This window comes from Coturnix japonica, chromosome 1 (assembly GCF_054131305.1).
Source record: "Coturnix japonica strain WE chromosome 1, WE-NBRP24, whole genome shotgun sequence".
Taxonomy (NCBI): Eukaryota; Metazoa; Chordata; class Aves; order Galliformes; family Phasianidae; genus Coturnix; species Coturnix japonica.
Genome location: NC_140663.1, coordinates 58,559,367 through 58,581,667, shown reverse-complemented (window position 1 = coordinate 58,581,667; position 22,301 = coordinate 58,559,367). Strand labels below are relative to the sequence as shown.

Genomic DNA, 22,301 nt, shown 5'->3' with positions numbered 1-22,301 from the left:
GGTTAAGTTCAAAGCAGCTTGGACCTCTAGGGATACTTTGAACTACTTTAGCATAATCTAAATTCATAAGGACCCCTTTAATGTCTAAGTAAACTAACAAACGCTTTTGGAGCAGTGTAGCATCCCCTAAGGAAAAAGAGCTGTACAGTAATAATCACTGAATTATCCAAATAGTCCAAAAAAAAAAAAAAAAAAAAAAAAACCTTATAAAAAAAATCCTATTAGAGTTGTTCCCTTCCTTTGGTAAAGGTAATTGCTTTTCTTTTTTCTTTCTAAAAATGGCAGCCACCATATTCCTCCCAAAGAGAGGCAATCTTCAAAGAGAAGTGCTGTGCCTGATAATGGGTAACAGCCCAATGCAAGGAAGTTAAATGCTTATGGCCAGACTGTGCTCCTGCTGCAGGATGGGGATAGTGCTGTCCCAGCCCAGCCAGCAGAAAATTAGGGAGAACTAAGACTCCTCCAGCACAGCGCACATCCAATGTGCTGCACCCTGGCTTTGGACAAAAATAAACTTGAAAAGGAGTTGGATAAACACCTCCTCTGAAAGATGAACTCCTCCAGGGCTTCAGTGCTGCATGCTTTGCACTTACACATGCGTGTTTCTAGAAGTAACGTGGCAATGCCCTTGTATCTCCAGACAAGAAACAACAGAAGATTTTAAGACCGAATGACCCATGACATGCCCCAATCAGAAATGATGCTTCCTCCTCAAAACAAGCTCTGATGTTGTCAGCAGTTACCCACAGTTGCTAGCAATAAATAAGGCAACTTCCCACTTACTTGAAACTGTTTCTTGAAAAAGAGATTATTTGGGGTAAGGAAGTGAAATTAAGAGCATCTTGTGCTGCCACAGGAACACTGTTCTACATCCTTAATTCTGTGACATTTTAAAAGGGATCTACTGACCTGCCAAAGTCTGGTCAGGGAAGAAAATTTCCTCTCTTATTATGTGCAAATAGAAAGCATAGAGAGGCTTGTATTTTTCCATTTATTTCTACAGCAGCATTAACTCGTTTAGGACAAGGCAAACTAGTCACACATCACAGGCTGTTTCTGGGAGATCACTGTGACATTTTCTCACTGCCTCTCTCTTGCTTAATACAGTATTCACTGAAATTGGATAGATGTCAGTACAGCAGGCAGAGCCCTCATCCAGGACGGTGGCCAAGAGCTATTAGCTGGTGACGAACACAGCAGCACCAGCACTCTCTGCTCCAGACTGGAATCTTCAAGGCAGGAAGGTCGCTGCTCTGTGCCTCGCACAATCAGTAACAATCCTGATTACTTCCAGGTGAAGCTGAACACCAGCTCACTCTGTGAGCTACTCCCGCAAGATGTGGCTCTAACCCTAACAGGGAATACTGAAGATAAGGAAAATACAACAGGCAGCCCATGACGAGATCACTACAAAATGGTAATGAGGGAACTAATGCAATGCACTGATCTGCTACATAGTGGAACCCAGTAACAATGCAGGAGGAACACATTACAGAACAGAGCCTCAAGGTGTGAGTGAAGCAGAGACATGGCAGTTTTGCTACCTTTTTTCCCCCAGGTAACATCAAGGTTTCCACTCCTCCAGCTGAAGGGGAAAGCAAAAGGAGTTGGTAATAACGACCAGGATCAGGTTCCCATGTAAAGTAGTCTCCAGAGAAGTGTGAATGCTTAACATCAACGACCATAACAGCTGTGGAACTAAAACTTTGCCCCGCATTTCATCAAGTGGTATAAAGACATTGTATCCATATGCAATTACTTAAAGGCAAAAGGAGAACTCAACAATTAGGGAAGTTAATAATTTTAATGATCATTTTTGCTGAAGATAGGCTTCCGGTAAATTCAAGAGGCAGCTTGTAACTCCAGAAATGACCTGAAGGAGAGGGATGAAACCCAGAGACAGAGGATAAGTGAGTAGAAGAACAACAGTGTGCAGGGCTGAAGTGCTGTGCATGTAGAGCACCACGACAGCACAGTAGCTGCCCTCCCTGCACACACGCGCCTCCAAGCTGGGAACACGGGCTCTGCCAGATGTCCCATCCATCCCACGGCCCAGCGTGGAGCAGCAATGTCATGTATCCACAAGAGTTGTGCAATTCACACACAGTATCAGTGCTGGAACTACGCCCAGACCAAGTCCTGGTCATTCATAAATATGGAGAGCACCCAAGTCCTTGATTATAAACACTCTCACATACAGTTATGCAAGTGACTGAATAATTCGGGCTTTCTTCCCAGATATGGCATAATATTGTACTATGTAAGAACACAACTCCACTCTGGCATAGCCTGACATTCTGTACATCAACCCTTCACTACTACTGGAGCCTTAAGAAAAGCTGACAGCAATGTGACCTTTCATGGCAGCACCATCTCCTTCTCAAGCATCTCCCCTGCCCACCTGCTGCACCAACAGCCTGCCAGAGTGACATACACTCCACAGCTGGCACTGTTATATCAACAGGACTTGGACCTGAGGGAGAGTTTGGGCAGGAGCATTCCCATACCCAGGTACAGGGGGCAGGTCGCATGAGAGCAACAGGTTCACTGTGGGAAAATGATCTCCAATCTGTCTCCATCATAGAACCATTAGGTTGGAAAAGACCTCTAAGATCCTCTAGTCCAACCATCAATCCATCACCACCATGCCCACAAACCCATGTCCCTCAGTAGCACGTTACCCTTCTCTTGAAAACCTCCAGGGACAGTGTCTGCTCCATTTCAAGTGCCACACATGCTTCATGAGATTGCTATAACAAATAGCTAACAGCTAGTGAAGATTTTAACCTAATGTTTCCATATTCAGTAAAGCACAAAATACCATCAGTGATCCCCCTGGTTACCTAACATCCTCAGCAAGTTGCCAAAGCACCTCAGACTTTCTTCTTCCCTCCTCCTAATTTTCCCTTATCTCTAAGATCCACTTCCCTGGCTGTGATATCACAGATTACAGACAGAAGCACCATGCTCTGTGAGTGCTCCCACTGACGCCAGTGAGCAGACTCCTGAGCAGACCAATCTCACCCTGGGCTGCAGATGCTTTTCCAACTCCAGTTTCCTGTGCCTCAGAAATTAAAGGTGCTGGTTGGTTGAGAATGCTCTGACCACACTTTCCCTGCTCAACAAGTGTGTATGTTTTCAATTTCCGTACAAGTAACAAAGCAAGTAAACAGGAATTGCTCATCACTTTGCAAGGCGACTTTCCAGTTCCTGTCAAATTTGGCCATTTCAGAATTTACTTTTAGAAGTATTCCATTATCAACACATCATATCAGGAGAAAACAGCTTGTTGTTGGTTTAGTTATCAGATCCCTGCAGCAACACACTCCTGATGCAGTTTTATAGCACTCCATGCAGTTTTCTAGCATACCTTCTTCCACTTCCTCACCAGATGATGGAACCACAGTTTGCCCATTCTACAGCCATAAGCCCACTCCTAGGCTTTACAGCCAATTCATTGCTGCACAGTATTAGACATAAAACTAAATAATTATTCTCCATCACATTAAATGAAAGGGCAGAATACAGCTCACCATTTAAGCCTCTGCATACTACTTTTAACTTAGAATGGAAAAAGTATGCCTTGAAAGCTCTTCTTTGAAATGTTCAACTAGGTCTTCTGCTCCACATGAGTACCTTGCACATGTAATGCTAAGCATCAGCAAAATCTCATTTATTATACAGTTCCTGATATAAATGCATGTTGGAAATCAATCTGAACAAAAGTTCTGACAGGTACTTTACAAACACCTAGCTGATTTCTCACAAATACCCACAGCAAAACACATGTATATTTGTGGCCTTGCTGTAATTTGGACTACGTTTGGTGGTTTTGCTTCCATGTTGCATGGTGTTTAGTAGTTTGGCTCGGTGCTTGACAGGTAGAATCACAAAACTGCTCAGGTTGGAGAAGACCTTCAAGATCATCAAGTCCAACTGCAACCTAACCATACTACCCTAACTAACAACCCTCTGCTAAATCATGTTGCCACAGCAAGGAAGAAGCACAAAAGGAAAGAAAACCATACTTGATTTTGCTATAGAACCTCTACACTCTCCTGTAGAAAGAAGAAAAGATCCATACTAAAGATGTTTCTTTTTCTGCATCTAAGGAACATTTTGTGACAGCAGGAAGGACATTCCCAAAACTGCTTCTTCCAGACCTTAGCACACAGTGCAAAAAAATCTGCCAGTGCCCTGAGTGGTTGTTACCTCTTATTAATGCAGTGTCACCCCAAGCTGCCTTCCTATCTATGCTAAAGTGCATCCTACCCCTGCTCCTGAGGGCAAGAGCAGGCACCATGCCTGTAGAGACAGCAACATGGGCTTCTGGCTCTGGCCAAGTTTGCCCTTGTTCAGCAGTGGTTGTTGCAGCTGAGCTCACAAAGCATGCAAAGGTCCTCAAACGAAGAGTTAAATGCTGTGCAGGGAAGTCAAAGCAAGCCTGCAAAAACATTCTGATAAGCTTGTGTGTGAGTGAAAAGGCAAAAGTATGCAATAGCCAGGAGCCCATGTGCTCTGCCCTGGGCTAGACATAAATTCTGCAACCAGCTCCTCTGCTCTAAATGATCCCAGGTCACATCCATACATCACGAAACTTTACTATTGTGCTCACAGTATATAAACTTGGGACAGGAAGCAGCTGGCCTCCAGCATATGATCTCATATGGAACCGGGTAGAAGTTACCATGGAAGCATGGTACAGCTTTTTAGCAGATTTAATTGGTGCTCCATACCTGTGTATTCCTGCCCAGGGAAGGAAATACCACGTGGATTCTGGCAAAGGCACTGGGGCATTGATGGCAGAGAGCACCACTGTATCACAGAGTTGTTGAAAATCAGATATCCAAAAGTGATAGAAATACAGAGAACACAGGATCACTGCTGAGCAGAGACTCGCACCACAGGCAGCTTTACAGAGGCAGCAATCAGGGCAAACACAGGTCCCACAAAGGAGGCTTCACCTGGCCTGCTGAGTACCAGCACCACAGGCCACGTCACACAGAAAGGTGCAGGGGAAAGCAAATGCCAAGGAACCTGTACTGAGTGTTGGCTCACTGCCTCACCTGGGACGACTTTCACCTCCTTCACCTCAGAGCTTCTTCAAGCGGGGTATCTCACAGCTTGTGCAGACTTCTCACCAGTTATCCCAATAGACAGCAAAACCAGGGCACTGAGCAACAGATAAGGTTGGGCAGGTGGGTGATACTCATTGTTACGATTTGACACCAGAGTAACTGAAGTAAATGTCATGAAAAGTTGCCCTGACGCCTACATGCATACTAACATGCAATCTCCAGTAAGCAGCTGTGTTTTCACATAGTTAGATCAAAGAGGCTGCAGAACAAGAAGGTCATGGTTTGATTACGGTGTCTAAATAACTAAATCAGTGGGTACCACTGGGCCTGTCACTTGATCTCATTACCCTGACCTCACCAACTCTGGAACTTAGCGACCTTCCCAGATCAGTATTTCAGAAATGACTGAATTCTTTGAGTATGCAAAGATTCTCTCAGACTTGGCCAAATAATTATATCAAAAGTCCAGGAAAGTGGAAAACTTGTCCATCTTTCCACTTAGCATGCATTTCCCAACTACCAGAGGATACAGAACACACCCAGGGGATGGTTACAGTGATATTCCTTTGCAAATTGCAACAGTATTTTTCCATTAAAACATTTTGTGCACTTAAAACTTAGCAGGATTTTACTTTGCTTTTTGGTTTTCTTGGTTTTGTTTGTTGGTTGGTTTTGTTTTGTTTTTAACCATATTACTGTTGTGGCCTTTGTTACCTTTTTCAGTTCCAAGTTCCAGGGCTGCATGCAAGGAGAACTTCGAAAGGCAAATAGGAAGCTTTGCTCTACAAGCTTTATTTTTACCCCTGTAAACAGAAAGCCCAACTCCTTGGCTGTCAGTATTGAATCATGCGCAATCACATTTCCTTTTGCCAACATCCATCATAATATTATGTATGCAAAGAGGAAGAAGCTGAACTCATTTCATGGCCAACATACTGACACTTCTTTGTTTTCTGCGCACCTGACACCTGTTTGTCCGGTTCCAGTTCACCAAAAAGCCTACGCTGGCCACATGAATTAAATTAATTTGAGCTTCAATCTTCAAGCTTTTCAGTTTGTTTGGTTTATTTTATTATTATTATTTTTTTTCATGATAGAAAATGACCTACTTTTAAGAACCTGGCTAAGGCTTCTTCCTTAAAGTTTTATTAGTTCTGCTTTGCAAGAATAAATCTGGCAACAAAATCTTGGGGCTTTACCATGAATCCCTAATTACTTGGATTCTTCTGAAAGCATCAGTTTTAAAGCTACACGATTGCACAAAGAAGCAAAGTTTGGGCACAGGTAAAGGGCTCCAACTAAAACTTATTTCTAGTCTTGTGATTGCTGGGTAGAAATGAAAACAATCTCAAAGTCCCGAAATCTACAAGCAAGTAAAGGTTTATTTATGGCTTAAATAGAGAAACTGAAAGTTTCTCCCCCGCCCCCAAGCTGACTGCACATTTTGGAGTTTGAGTAATAAATTTAGGTATTCAAAAATTCGGCAATTCTGCATTCTGCCCATGGCAGTGAACACAAATGCCAGAGGCTTTCCAAGGCTTGCAGGGAAGCTAACACCCACCATCTGCAGACCTGTGCCATCAGCTTCCATCCCTCGCCAAGCAGCAGGACTTTAAAAGCAAGCTCTTATGCCAATGGAAAGTCTCCTGTTCTCCAAGGGACACATTTTCTGTCAGAACTGTGCCTCTGTTTCTAGCACTGACACAGAGAACAGTAGGGATGATGATTATTTAGGAGATTTGGCTGCTACTGGAGAATTCTGTGGAGGAGCAGCAAGTCTTCTACTGCAAAATAAGCTTCCCAAGCCTACCTACAGTGTTGGGATATACAAGCTCTAAAGTTGATTGAGTGCTGGTAATCCTGCTGGGACTGACACAGAGACTTGTCTTCTCCAAGTTAATGTGTTATAAAGCGAATTTATTCTCCTCTGTATTTCAGAGCTCACACTTCAATTTAGGGCAACTCCAAGGAGCTCAGTGGTACTGCTCTTGCTTTACAGCGAGGTAATAAAGATCATAATCAAGCCTTCTATGCGCCGAACATATTTCTTAGTTGGTTTTGTTAGGAAAGGTATGCATGTAAGATAGAGCATTGTGTGTAAAGATTATTTCTCCTGATGTGGCCATCTGTGACTTTAACTCAGGCCTTTGAGTGCCCTTACAGACTAAACAAGGACAGCAAAATGTCATTCTCAAATGAAAACTAATTTAAAGCATCCAGTTAACTTGTATTTGGCAGTTAGAGGAATGCTGGTTGCACGCTTGCTTTAAGACAGTGAGGTTAATGGCCCTCTAAAACCAACTCTTAACAATGCTGTGGTGACATACCATAAATAGCAAGGACTGGAAGATTCTTTTTAATTCTTTTTGGTAGTCATCAATAAGGGAAATGAAAGCTTCATGAATTTATCTCTTCCTCCTCATGCATGTGCATGCAAGTGTCATTCTTTTTCTACTGAAGCAAAACCAGAGCTGTACTCTCATTCACCCATGGCACTGCTGAACTATTCTACCCAGGAATCCCTCACGCAAATATCTTGTGGTTAAAAAATAAATGTTTGCACATCTAAGCTTATGAACTCAGAATTGGTCTGTAAATAATCTATAAAAGTCTGAGGTAAAGAAAATGTACTTAGACATGAACAGTACGACTAAACTAGTGGAAAAAAACGTGCTGTCCATGTAAGCATTCCTTGTAAAACTAAAGGAAAAAAAAACACACACAAAAAATAAACAAGTGGACAAACAACCTTTTGTTAGAAACTTGTCTGGTAATGGGTACATTTGAAAGAATTGGTATTCTAACTCTTTTAAGGCCAAATTTCAAGTTTCAATTCACTCAGCCAAAATAAGACTTCAACCGATATTCTAAACCACAACTGGGTTTACACTGTACTCTGAAACACTGTCAAACAGAGGCAGTAGGAACTTGGATGAGGACAATCCCAATTTGTTGTTCTCCAAAAAGATTAATCATTGCTGAAGAAAGAGCCCTAATTACTGACTAATTTGATTCCTTTAGGTTTTAGACATGACGTTCACCATCACTAAAAGATTTATAAATATATATGTATAGTTTTGAATGAAAGATGGCCACAGAATAAATGTAACTGATACACAGCTGATAACAAGAAGGGAATTGCTGCTTCCCGTTATCTCTGAAATGCAAATTCTGGACTTGGAGTGAAATCGAAAAAAAAAAAAAAAAAGAAAAAAAAAAAAGAAAAAAAAAAAAAGGAAAAGTGGAATTCAGAGTGGAATGTGTTCCACCTTGGTACAACTGGCTAACCAAGTTCCATCACATGCATCTCTATTTATTTCTTAGGACCACTATGGAAGCATTTGATCTTCGTCTAATCAGGAGCCAATGCTTTGTTTGAATATACACTGTACGTACAATGCACATATTTGATATAATGCATATAGCTCATTTTTAAAGCACCGCTAGACTGTGAGATCACACCCTGCTGTTTTGAGGAAGCTTCTGAAAAGAATTAATTATACCAATTACTACCTATTTTCCCTAATAAATCACGGCAAACACTATCTGTCAATCGGCTGGAACACAGTGGCCAGCAAATACCCCAGGGAAGGTAACTGGCCCCAGGATCTGTGGCTTGGTTGACCACTAGGCAAGTGCTTTGAGCATGCTGTGGAGCTGGGAGGAAGGCAGGAAGGCATGATCAGATTTGGCAAGATTATGTCAAAAGAAATATTACATAAACGTGATTGCACAGATCCCATCACTTATGATCTCCATCAATTTAACATCAGCCTGAGCATTCAGAGTCCGACCATCCCTGTGCAGATCCTAAGCTGAACAAATAGGCAAGGCCTACTGTGAACTGGTCCACCGGCTCTAACAGTGCTTAAGTAGCCTGAAGCCATGTGAGTGAGATGCTTCCCCTAGATGGAAATAATACAGTCTAGACACTACTTTGGGTGCTGCCTGGATAAGCAAGCTGTGCAGGCACTATGGGAGGAAAAAGCCACCCCAGCTGAAAGCTCTCTTCCATGGATTGATGCTCATTACCTTCTCCCTGCCAATTGAAGTACTGAGCTCTGTGCTTTAATTGTTTAAACAAATTCCTGCTCCATCAAGGACTTTTAGCTCTCCAAAGTAAGTAGTGACCCCAAAGTTCCTCCAATTCAACAGTTTTAATGGCTTGTACAAAATAAAGAGAAATAATCCAACTTCATCTAACGTTTAGAACTCGGTTACATTTTAGCTCAGTTCCTGGCAGAAACTCCTAGAGCCCAAGGGTCAAGACAGGGAGTGGGGGAAGTTGTCATTGAGCAATTGGTCTCCCACAGACTTTTTAATATCCAGACCCCAGCAATTCAGCAATACTCAGAAGCTCCAATCTAGATTCATTGTGACAGGACTCAGCGATGTGCTTTTGTCAATAAGTACACACACATCAAGCTTACTTGCTTTACTTAAAGTACAAATCATAAAGAGTTGTAAGTGACAAATTCCCCGGTATTGAACTTCCACGGCTGCCAAGCAGCATGCTGCAGAACAGAACAAGGAGGGCTATAATTTTCTTTCCTTTGTTTTGCTATTTGACCTTCAGTACTTCAGTTCGTCCTTGGATCAGTCTGGAGCTAAATATAGTCCTTTCAGCATTATTTATATGTTTAACCCAAAGCTACTGGCATGTGTCAAGGGACGATCGTAACAGTGTTCCAAATTATTTTAACGGCTTATTTCAAATTGGAAGAAGTGGTTTTTGAGAAACCATTGTCAGTTAATTATGATTCCACAAACTCCTACCAATTCTCTTGTGTTTTGTAACAATTTGCACACAGCCTACAAGACAAAGCTTCCCACTTGCTCTGAGAAAGCTCTTGAAACTGCCCGACCTTTGAAAACGTTGACTGATCTTTAAATGAACACAATGATGATGATTTTGGCCACCAGCTACCTACAGAGGTGGTGCAATTTACAAATAAAATAAAATAAAATAAAATAAAATAAAATAAAATAAAATAAAATAAAATAAAATAAAATAAAATAAAATAAAATAAAATAAAATGGTCAGTTGCATCCTTGGGGATCAACAGGCAAAGGGTGGAAACACCCCTCAACACACTGTATCTCTGCGACTGTTTGGCGTGGGAGCACAAATCCACCACAATCAACTGAAAGTCATTAATGGCTGACTAGGTACAGTAATTCCTTCTGAATCAGGCAATGTATTTTTCAGTCTAAAGGTTTTTCTGAGCAAAGAAAGACAAAAGAGCCACTGTAATGATCCCCTCTTAAAACCTGAGAAGGGATCTTCTCAGCCCCAGTTGTGTGGTACGTTTGCCAGCTCCAGAGCTACCCAGAACACCGTGAGTTTGGTGGGTGGACAGATAGATGGGCACACATACGTGCATGCAATTTCTATCATGCAGGAGCAGTTTCGCCTGTATCATCACAATTCTGCAAACAGCATCAATTTTCTTTTATTTACATAACCAGTGTGAGCAGCTTCAGAGAAAGATTTATGGTACAGCTTAGGTTTCTGTGTGGGTTGCTCTTTTACTGTATCAATATTATGTTCAGCAACATTTTTAGCCAGAAAAAGATCCGCATCAAGGATGAGAGGTGAAAGACTTCTAACTTTTCTCAGGTAGGAAAGGAAAAAAATTAAACCCAACATTTTATCACTGGCCTAAACAATGCAAGTCAATTTCAGCCTAAGAGTTTAAAGGTTTAACACTGGTAAGCCAGCTTATAGGGCTTATTTAAGAGTTCATAATTTCTTGGGTAATAAATGTGACAAGTTTTCCATGCAAACTTTACCAAAACATTTTTAAATTTTACAGGCAGCTTTATAACATGACACAAAGTAATGTCACCCACAAAAATAACCAGTTGGTTGCTACCAACACTTGGGAGGTGATTTCTTTCTTAACTACCCTCATTTATGGCCAAATTTTTGGAAGAACTGAGCACTTAAAACACTTTGTTTCTTCAGAGAAATAGAGTCAGCTACATCACAACACTTTTATCTCCTCAAAGCTTGGAGTTTAAGCGTGATAGATAATACAGGTCTAAGCTCTTGGACATAAATAAATCACCTTGGGAAACTTATTTACAAGTGTAAAACTTAAAAAATTTAAGATTAGATTAATCTCCACTTGGCAGTCAGTGGGATTTCTACTGACCTTTTCTTGCTGCTCCCTAACATTACTGGAGCAATCCCACAAATTAGAGGGAGTTTTAGTCCCTCTTTTAATGACACAGTTCAGGCAACAAACAAATATCTTATCAAAACTGTTTCAGACACCATCCGAAAGTGTTGATCTAGTAAAAAGAAGCTCTGTTAACTCCCATTTGTTAATGTAGAAAGGCTAACTCTGAACTGGACCAGGTATAGTCCATTGTCGCCCAGTAGCACAGCAGAAACGGTGTTGGTTATCCATCTTGCACTCCAATTAATTCAGTAAGAACTGTCTTAGCAGCCTTATCTGGAGTCAGATCAGCTCTGTCTTGGAGACTGAGCCAGTGCTGACAAACATAAGAATGCGGCCTGTGTACCTAAATGACAGATATTGGAGTTGGGAACACAGGCTGCAGTTTTGCAGAAACGCAGAACATATCAACCACAGAATGAAGATATAGAAGACTAAACCAAGGCAATGTCATAAAATATGTTCAAGGTCAGTAGTGAGCATCCCTGTTGTAAAAGTTCTATTGGTTTGAGCCAGCATTATTTCCTTGGCTGCCAGAAGTCATTTGGCAAGAGATGGAATAAGGGGCTTGCTTTAAGGACTTGGTGCAGTCTACCAAGGGACCAGCTCAGTTCTGTTCTACTTCTTTTCTCTGAAGCTGTTTGTTCCTAGTCACTTGGTACCTATTTGTATATATAAACACATATGTATGCATTATATGTCTATACATACATAGATACATTGAGCCTGTTTACATAAAAGCTTTTGGGAGCTTTTGGGATGAGAAGCCACAGTGCTTTACATTAGTGCTAAAGCACATTTTATTAGGAAACCAGAGGAGGCGTTGCCAAATTTTACTGCCTCCTCCACCACCACCTCTGCTAGCTCTGAGTTCCTCCAACTCTCAGAGGACACTGATTATTTATAGCAAAAAACCAGCTCATTAACCTAGCAATTCTCAAACTGTTATCACCTTTCCCTGCCCCTACAAGGACAAATACTACTCCCCCAGGCTCCAATTTGGGAACATCTGGCTTAGCCACTCCCTGGGCATGTGGGAGGAGATGAGCAGCAAGATGCTGCTGAGATAGGAGACACCTGTAGCTGCCCCTCTGTCAGGTCCTGACCTGCAGCTATTCCCAACTATGTGAGATCTCACCATGCACTCTCTCTGCCAGCTCCTCATTCTCACCAAAGCACTCTCTGCTCTGTCTCGTGCCTGACCTCCCTCTGTGGCTTTGAGGATCTCACTTCCTCCTTACTGTGTCATTTGGCCATTCACAAATTACCCGTTTGCCAAACTAAAGGCAGCAAAGCAAGAAGTGCCATCAACCACAGGCTTTCAATAGGCTGGAGTGGCCATTTCTCATGCCTTCCGCCCGGTTCATTCCTGTAGAGGGCTTGTGCCCAGACACAATCCACTGCAGCAGTAAACAGGAGCCCCTCAGCAGCACAGACATATGCAAGGCAGCAAGCTCAAAACAAGCTGTACCATCATCTCCTCATGTTTGTAATGCACTCAGACTTCTTCTTCATGCTGCTATGGATAATAGTCTAAACCCATTCTGAGTGAAGGCACAGCCACAGTGACTGCAGAGCTCCTTCATCATATCCCCTTGCGTTGCTGAGCTATATGCTATTAAACAAACATCTCACCTCTATGAGTAAACGTATTATTACAGGATTGTAAAAGAATTTTATTTTATTTTTTAAATGATGGAGCTGCCACTGTCTGGAGGAAACCTGTGTTTTGCACACACAAAGGCACACGCGTATTTCATATGGTGCAGTGCAAGCTGCACAGAATAGAAAGCAGCTGGAAGAAAATGGCTATAGAGAAATGGTTCTCTTGGGCATCATCTGTTGATTTGTTTTGTTTATAGAAGGAATGAGATTTTTATCTCTGCTCAAAATATAAAATGCTTCCACAGCACTGAGCTCACTGCTTGGCTACGCTCTCACGCAGGAACGTAAATAAAATAGGGGGAAGGAAGGAAAAAAGACTTTACTGCACAAAAGCCCTGAAAATGTCAAAAATGAAGTAGAAAACTGTCCATCAGTGATATAGTCCAGGCTTGGAAGAGGAACTGAGTCACTAGCTGTAAGGAGGAAATGAAGTCCTCTTTATAGAGCTTGTTATAATTGCTTGCTTCCACTAAAGCTGAGGATACAAGTGACAAAGTACTTAATTCCCAGGTCTCAAATTGTAGCTTGCACCCTGGCCAGATGAACATCTTTACACTGTAAATACACCAGACCTCATGAGATTCATGGCCCATGAAGGCACAGATTCTTACAGTCTTTTCACCACTATGTGCCCAGAGAAGTATTCAAGCCTCCCTCTATTAAATGGCTTTGGGGAGTCCCCATTCCTCTGGGACTGGTGGCCAAGATCTGGTCAACTCTTCCTTTCAACAGCAGGGCTCTGTGTCCTAGGAGAACAACAGACAGCTGGCTTTCCACACCAGCTGATACCATTTCCATTCATATTAAAACAAAAATCATATCTCAAGAAAGACAACAAATTGTGGAAACACTAAATAATTAACTACTGTTAATAGCTTTAAACTACTGAAAATCTAACCTATGCAACTATGGTGTGTGGAATGAAATATGTGAGAAATTACTTAAAGTTTAAATACTCTTTTGGTAGATAAAGTTAAAAATACAGTTCTGAGCTCCAAAAAGTTCAAGGTTTGTTGTCAAAGCAAGAAAGAATTATCTTCACACAGCCTGATCTTGACTCTTAAGAGGAGATGAGAGCAGGCCAGATGCATATCTAGAAATGAAGGCTTCTGAACACCACTCCCGAGAAGCCTTACTTTGCTATCTATAGGCTGAATCTGAAGCCCTTCTGAAAACACCAAAGATGTTTGTTCTCCTTAAAGTTGAATTCTCTTTTCAACCAAGAAAGACTGCTGAATTCCTCAACCAAGAATCCCACAGTGAGATATTACAATACCTCGGGAACATGAAACAATCCAGAATGTTGGTGCTTTACTTACTTAAATCTATCCTGATACAGAAGCTCAACTTCTCATTTTCCCTTCCACGAAGCGTACACTGAGGTCTCTCTTAGAGGGATTGTGAATCTCAACTCAAGATGAATATTTCAGAAAATCTTAAAATTTAGGTTTGTTAGAAGTCTCTGGAGGGGACGAATCACACTGATGTTTTAAGAGTTGGAAGAAGGCCCTTGCAGTCCCGGCCGCCATTTCCCCTCTATGTCCCTCATGCTAGCATGTAACCTTCCTCTTTAGTTCAGTTCCTTTAGCTGCTCCTTCCTCTTCCCAGAGTAACTATATTTCAGCTTTTTCTCACATTTCAAACCACATGCCTCCATGACCTCTCCATCTTGTTACAGCTCTACTAAGAGTGTGTTTACATAAAAGCACTTTTGAGTTTTTAAATGAGAAACCACAAACATACATGCGCAGATTACATCAGATTTGTTGCTTCTGAATAATGTAAAAAGAATACTTGGAGTTACAGGTTCAAAACTGCCAATAGTTTCCATCCAAAAGCATTCATACCACAGGAGCTTGTGATCATACTGCTACTGATTACCCACCTCTTCTGAAGTCCAATGCCTTATCATCCTTCCCATACCTTTCCACTCCCAGCAAGTTTCACAAGGACTCTATTAGATAAAAGGAACCAGTCTTTCTAAGGAAGTAGACTTTGTCAACACAAGCATGCAGCCACTGTCCCATGCCCTCCTAATCCCAACACATATCTCAGTTCAGCTCCTTACTCCAGCCTCAGCTTTCCAAAACACGCTTGGCCTCAACCTATAACAATCTCCTTCTACTTCACCTGGAGACATATTCTTCCATTCCCACCTCCTCGTTCCCATCCTCCAGCTATGGATAGGCAGCTAGCTTCTTTTCCTTTATAAAGAACAAGCACCAAAGCAACTGAATTGTTTTTGCTCTTTTCCGTGTTTATTGCTTCCTTAGTAAACTGCTCCTCACAACCCCACAGGTTTCTGCAGAGCCACTGACGAAGATGGTAAGGGAAGAAACTACCAAAGAAATGGATATGGACTACCTCCATTATGTAAGATGGCCCCTATGTGAAAATTCTCAGATCCCTGTTGACTTGCACGGTTGCTCCAGCCATAGAAAATGCATGTAAAATAAACAAGTAGAGTTTAAAAGAAATTGTCAACAGCTTATTCAATGGCCCATGAGAAAAGAGAATAATGAGACAGACACTGACCACCATTTTCTCAAACTCATTCACTATTTCTGTGAAAGTGAAATAAATGCATTTCCAGGTTCCAATCAAAAAACACTTCCACCTCTTTCTGGTGGTTATCAGCAGTTGGCACACAGTGAGCTCATGGAACAGTAAACTTTGTTTTCGACAAGGAATAAAAGCAAAGAACAAACCTAGAGAGATAACAGATAGAGAAAATATCTAAAGGATTCAAGTATGTCAAGGGGAACTGATAAAAGACAATGTATCAATAATATGTCAATATTATATTTCAAAATAGCTTTCAGACAGCTTCATTAAATATTACACCAAACTTCCCTATGGCAAGACAAGGAACTCAAAAGCTTTAGTTACTGGTGAGCCAGCAATGAGGACAAAACACACCCAAAACTGATGAAGGTTGATGGACAGGCAAAATGAAATGAAATGAAGAAGAATACAGGCAGCTTACTTTTAATGAAGGAAGTAGTGTTCAAGGAGGCAAGCAGAGGGGGAATGCAGATTTACTTTTCCGCACTCTGAGGAAGCTCTACCTGTCAAAACCACCCACTGATTTAAGCTTCCATTTAAGTAGGAACACAGCCAGGCTTGCAGGAAACTTGGCTCGCTATCTGAAAGATGTGGAGTGACAGGTCTGCACCCCTTGGAACACAAGAGGATGCAGAATTGGTTCCCCCAGTGCAGGTCTGCCAAGAGGTGTGCCAATATGCTCCCTTCGGGCTCAGGGAGAGCAGAGCTCAATGTCATTTCATGCACCAAGGACAGCATGTTAAACACCTCGTATTCCTCATGCAGTCAGTAGATGGAGGCAGGAGCTCCTAAAAGTTAGTTCACAGCACCCAAAACTAGACAGCGAGGTGCCTGCATATTGCCAAAATAAACAAATCAACCTGCCCCAAGACAAAGAGCAGATCAGAAGCTAAACCCAATGTCCTAGACCAGGAGAACTAAAGGATTCACAGAGAGAGAGAGGATTCCTGGTACAGAGGCCAGAGCAACTCCCCTCTCCTGCCTGTACAATCAAACCCAACCCAGAGTCCATTCCAGCCTTGAGGGAAGGGAAAGCAGAAACGAGACTGCTTAAGGGCTGAGGCTAACTCCTGACACCAGCAGCACTTGTGCACATTAGCCAGCTTCACAGCATGCATGGGTTACAGTCTATTGGATGTCAGAGCTGCAAGCAATGCCAGAAGACTGGCAAATATGCTTGTTTCAGGAAAGGAAGCTAACTTACTCTTGTAGGTCTACCTTAGCCTACAGTTAACACTGTAATCTCCATGCACTAAAATCCAGTTGTGCTTGAAGGATGGGGAATAAAAATGTTTAGGAAGAACACAGACTATGAGAAACAAGTAAGCTGGAGACTGAATCCTTTACAGAGTTTTTTGGGGGTAATGCACTTATAAAAAAGAAAAGCAAAAACCTACAACCAACAAGCACTCAAGGGCCTTCAAATAAACACTGCTGGACACGCAATCTCTGAATTTAAAAAACTTAAACAGAAGAGGACTCTTGATCTTGCAATGAAGGGCAAGCAAATAAAACCAAAGTTGCCTAGCAGTAGAGGCTGAGCTCCATTTATCAGGGTAACAGAGTTATTATAGCTTAGCCCCCAAGGGAACCCCAAAGAATGAAGCTGAAGCTGCAAATGTAGTGATGGAAAACTGTTCTACCTCTCTCTCCAAAAAAGAAAAAAAGGAGAACTCTGTTTACTCAAAAGAAGCATAATCAGGGAATCAGGGCAGTGAGTGAACTTCATTCTAGATGATCAAATCTACCTTGTTTTCAGAGGAAGAAAGCATTTAGTCATTTGTGGTATGGCACTTCTCCAAACTGTAATTCAGCAGCTTACCCTGCTCCTTCTCAGTCTCACCTAGAGATGCTTGATTTAGCTGAAAGGGGAGGCCATACACTGCACAGCTGTGGGATCAAATTATGTTTGACGCGTTAGTGGGAATTCCAGATTTGCTTGATGTAAAGCTGCATGACAAAGACCATTTGGAATCCGTAAGCTTTTTCTGTCATCAACGGCAGTTTGTTCATGTTTCCTGTTGAGTCAGATCCTTCTAGCTTCCATAATGGGCCATTTGAATAAAGGGGAGCAGAATGACTTCCACTGACATAATGGCCATTTTAGGAAAAAATAGCTGAGATTAACAGAACACTAAAAAAAGAAAAGAAACAACTAAACAACTTCCCTGCTTTCTGCTCCTGTGATCCTGATACAAGAATAAACTGAGGAACTACCAGGTTGTAACACGGAAAGACCCTGCTCCTTCTCAGGCTCACCTAGAGATGCTCGATTTAGCTGAAAGAGAAGGAACCAGAGCCTTATAGCCTAAATCTGAAGTCAGCCACCACTGTGGGAGGGATGTGCAAGATGAAAAAGAGTTCAGCAGGCAGAGCTCAGTGAAAGTGCAGCCTGAGCCCAGCTGCAGCCAGGAGCACCAGCCCTGGAGCACTCCCCGTCTGCGCAGACTTGCTCCCTGCCAGCAGGTGAAAAGCTTGCTTAAACTTCTGAGGATTGGGATGCTCTCTCTGATCCCCTCAGCTCAATAAACCTGACAGAAGAGCAGAGCAATACATCATTAGGGATGGATGCTGGGGCTCCATACTCAGCCTTGGTTTTCTAGATACAGAGGACCTTTCAGCATTGTGCCTTTGATGGTTGTAGTGAGAGCTAAAATAGCTTAGGCATACATGCCCACAATTGGTGCTTCTTTCAGCAAGGATCTGATATGGGATATTCCCAGAAGCTTTATCTGCATGTGTTAGAGACAATAACCTGCTCACCCTGTACCTGCACTCAGTTCATAAGCATAAAGCTCCAGCGATCAAGCTTCTTTTCAAATACTGAAATGTTCAAGAAGAAATTGTGCAACATCTTGTTCTAGGTGGCATCTTGTTTAAAGAAAAAAAGATAACTATCAAAATACCACTATCCTGAAGTTAACTTATAAAGAGGTCTACCATAGACATCTTATCTGCTAATGAACTCTAACACACTGTCCCCCATATATAAGCAACCCCCACATCTAAATGCATGCAAACATCTGAGCATAAGGACAAGAATTAAAAATAAATAATTAAAAATACTGGACTTCATTTTCATTTGTGTTCATCAGAGATAGCAAATACTTTGTGTCAGGACTGACTTGTTATGCAATGCATGGACAGTGCCTCGATCCAGGGAAACCCAAATCTCTTACTCTGGCTACATATTTCTCTAACATAAGTGATCATAACACTGAATTAAAGTAAAAATGACATCTTTATGAACAATTTAGCTTTTCAGAAACAGACAAGGACATTACCAGTATATATTCTGCTATGCTTGAAAGCGTACAATTAAACACGGATCTCACAAACACAAACAAACACCTCCCATCCAACCTCCACGCTTTTGATAAAAAAACCAAACAAACCAGGTTTGTTTAGACAAGGGGTTGATCATCTGGTTTGAACACAGGTATTTGAATGCTGTGACAGCTTCTTCATAATGCTGAGTTTATGGTACATTAAACTTTAAAGCAAAATAAACTCCCGCTTTCATTTTATCAAATATCTTCCCAGGCAGCAAAAAGAGACAAAGCGATGTTTGCAGCTACAGCCAAGCACGGGATAACCTGCTCAGCAGATGTTTGAAATGAAAATGAACAATATGTTGTAAAGATACACTTTTCAGTCGAGAATATCAGTGGGATTTGTAAATGTTAACCTCATTCCTCCCTTAAGTGTTTGTTTTTATTTCATGCCTGGAAAAGAACCCTGAGTTTCACAGAGATTAAGCAAACAGAGACAGCAGCCCCTGGAACTGAGAAAGAGAGCGCTCTTAGAAGAAACTGCTCTGATAATCAGCTTGGCTAGGAGAAATCACAGAGGGTGGAAGTGACACAGACATGAGACTTTTGATTTTTTTTAAGGACTGCACAGTGTTGTATCTCTGATATTACCAGGCTTTATGTACTTGACATATATTGTTTTTTTTGTTGTTTGTTTTATTGTCCCTAATGCAGTATTTTCACTGTCCATCACAATAATAAGGAGGTAGCAACAGCCATTGAAGAATCCATGGTATGAGGTCTACGGGAAGAGACTTGGACCTACCGATAGCAAGCAGTGAAGATGGGGAAGGAACAGACAACTAACCTCCACCCCAGAAGTAGCCCTGAGCAGATTGTATTAATAGAAGACAGGAAAAAAAAAAAAAAAAAAAGCAGCTTCAGGTTTGTTCGCCCCATTCCAAATCTGAAGAGACTGTGTACCCAAAAGCCTCCCTGCACTCTCAGTGTTAGATGGGATGACTTAAATCTGCTACAGGAGATTTTAAATCTGCTACAGATATTTTAAATCTGCTACAGAGGCTTTTTTAAGGCCATGTGGAGGATAAATACAGATATAGCCTCTGAATTAAGGCTGACATGACACATCCTCATATTACATTATTGAAAACGTAAGAGAAATCAGGTGTGCTATTAGACGGTGTTTAACACAGAATGAATGGTGTTCTTGATTGTACTATAAGAGGCAGCCTAAACAAAGACCAAGTCATCCAAATTTCCTCTTCAGACCTGTATCTTCTCCAGAAGTTTATTTTTGCCACAACCAACCCCAATTCTCTCCCCACTTCATAATACCTCACCTTATCCAGAAAGGTGAAGAAATTGGTCTTATCACAATTTAGCAAGATATCACCTGTCAGCTGAACTGTGATAAATCACAGCTGGCCTTACAATGCACACACTAACAGCTACAGAGGCTTAGCTGATGGGCAGCAACTCAAGGGCGTCATTTAAACCTCCAAGTAATGCCATTCACAAAATTCTTGCTAAGGAAATAGCTCAGTAACACAGCAGTTGGCATCACGATGTTACAATTCTAGCGTACATTAGGTTTATCATCTCTTTACCTACAACTGCCTTCTGTTTCGCCTGTAAGCCTTTTAAAGCAAAAGAAAAGTGGACAAACTGTCTAGTTTTTTGTATTCACAGAACAGTCGACATTCTACAACCCTGATCAAACAGAAGCTACCAGCATCCCAAAATTTACAACAGCAAATATTCATGCTTTTCTTCTCTTATGACTGCCATGAAGAGGTTATAATGCTGGCAGAATTAAGAAGCTTTCCCCCCCCCCCCCCCCCCAAAAAAAAAGAGGTATTCAGAAGTTATTAAAATATGAGAGTAAGGCTCACAATGGAAACATCAAAGGAACTTTAGTAATTATTACTTTATTGATACTCCCATCACAGGTTAAACTGATGCTTTCTAACTCCTAGAAGAACCACACAACTCTGCATGCAACATGGCTGTAATATAAAAAACCATTCTCTAGAATTAGGGACCTGCATTTTACTCACAATCTTTTGTGTACTCCTTAAGTAATACCTTGAATCCAAAGTTTCAACTGTGAAGAAAGAAGGCTGTGAGCATGAATTGTTTTGTACTCGTTCACTTAAATGGAGATTTGATATGAAAATGAATAAATAAATAAATAATAAAAAGTAAACTGTTACCTGAATAGATTGACAGGTCTGAAAAACAAGAACCATTCATGTAGATGTGCTCCATGTTTTAAACTTATGTGTTCACTCACTGCATTTTACTGAAATAAATGGATCCACATAGCTTAGTCAACTAAGAAAGCTTACCAACAGCCCATGTACATTACCCTACTTAACTGCAAGTTTAAGAATCAACACCAACTCCTCCTTGAAAGAGTGACCTAAAGGCAGCTGTATTTAATAAACTACCTTAAAATCAACTTGCATCTGTAGATCAATAGGATCAGTGACAGGTTAGGGCATAAAACACCTCATAAAACTCCAGTTTTCTTTATACAGCGCCTTCATAGAGTTCATCTTCAGCCAGGAAAAGAGAAACAAGGAATGGTGTATCTCTACAGTAAGGCAATTTCCCACCTCACCCCTACACTGGCCGTTTTTGCAGCTTACATGACAGTTGACTGTTTGCGGCTAGGTGCCTGGTACAAGCTTGCCTTTAGTCTGCCTTTAGATCCAAGTTTATTTATAGAATCATAGAATCACTGAGCTGGAAAGGACCCTTAAAGGCCATCTGGTCCAACTCCCTTGCAGTGAGCAGGGACACCCACAGTTAGATCAGGTTCTGCAGAGTCCCCTCCAGCCTGTCCTTGCATGGATGTTTGCAAGGACAGGGCATCCATCACCTCTACCAGGGCAATCTATTGCATTTATGTTGAGACAGAGTTCAGCACAGAGTTTCCATGCCTTCCTTTCTACAAAAGGGCCTTTCTCATAAGAACCTTTCCTAAAATGAACCACAAAGCAAGGCTCTGGAGAAGCATGCATCAGAACACAGTAAGTTTGTACAGAGCACTTCTGTGCCTTCACAGCCCTCAGCACATCTTGACAGTTACAGCATGGAAGTACCACGCTCTTCTAGTCATCTCACAGGCTGCCAGAGCTCACTAGACCTTGTGCTGCATTTCTGAACCATGGCTTTTCCTCTGGCCTCTCTTCAGCTACTTTGAGCTTATGAAGACTCATGGGTCAGCAGCCAAACAGCATGAATTTACCAGAAGATCTAGTGTTGCCATTCTTTTTCCAAGGAAAATTAACAGGCAATGGGACCTGGACCTTTGTGATGATTTGAGCAGATCTTATAAAACTGGCTTGCTCACCTATCTGATATGGCAATGCACATCAAAGAGGGAATTGATTTGGCTCTTCTTAGTCTCTCCAGACTCTCCCTTGATATGGAATCAGAACAAAGCTTGACAGGATTAAAGAATCAAGAAACATGTGCAGAAGTGATCCGCCCTTTACACTCTTAGAATTGTGGTGAACTCATGATGTCAT

At 41.6% G+C, this 22,301-nt stretch overlaps 1 protein-coding gene across 2 annotated transcripts in view; it reads right to left on the bottom strand.

Moving 5' to 3' along the window:
- TBXAS1 (thromboxane A synthase 1) overlaps positions 1-22,301 on the bottom strand; it is a 238,587-nt gene that overhangs the window by 203,231 nt on the left and 13,055 nt on the right. The window lies entirely within an intron of this gene.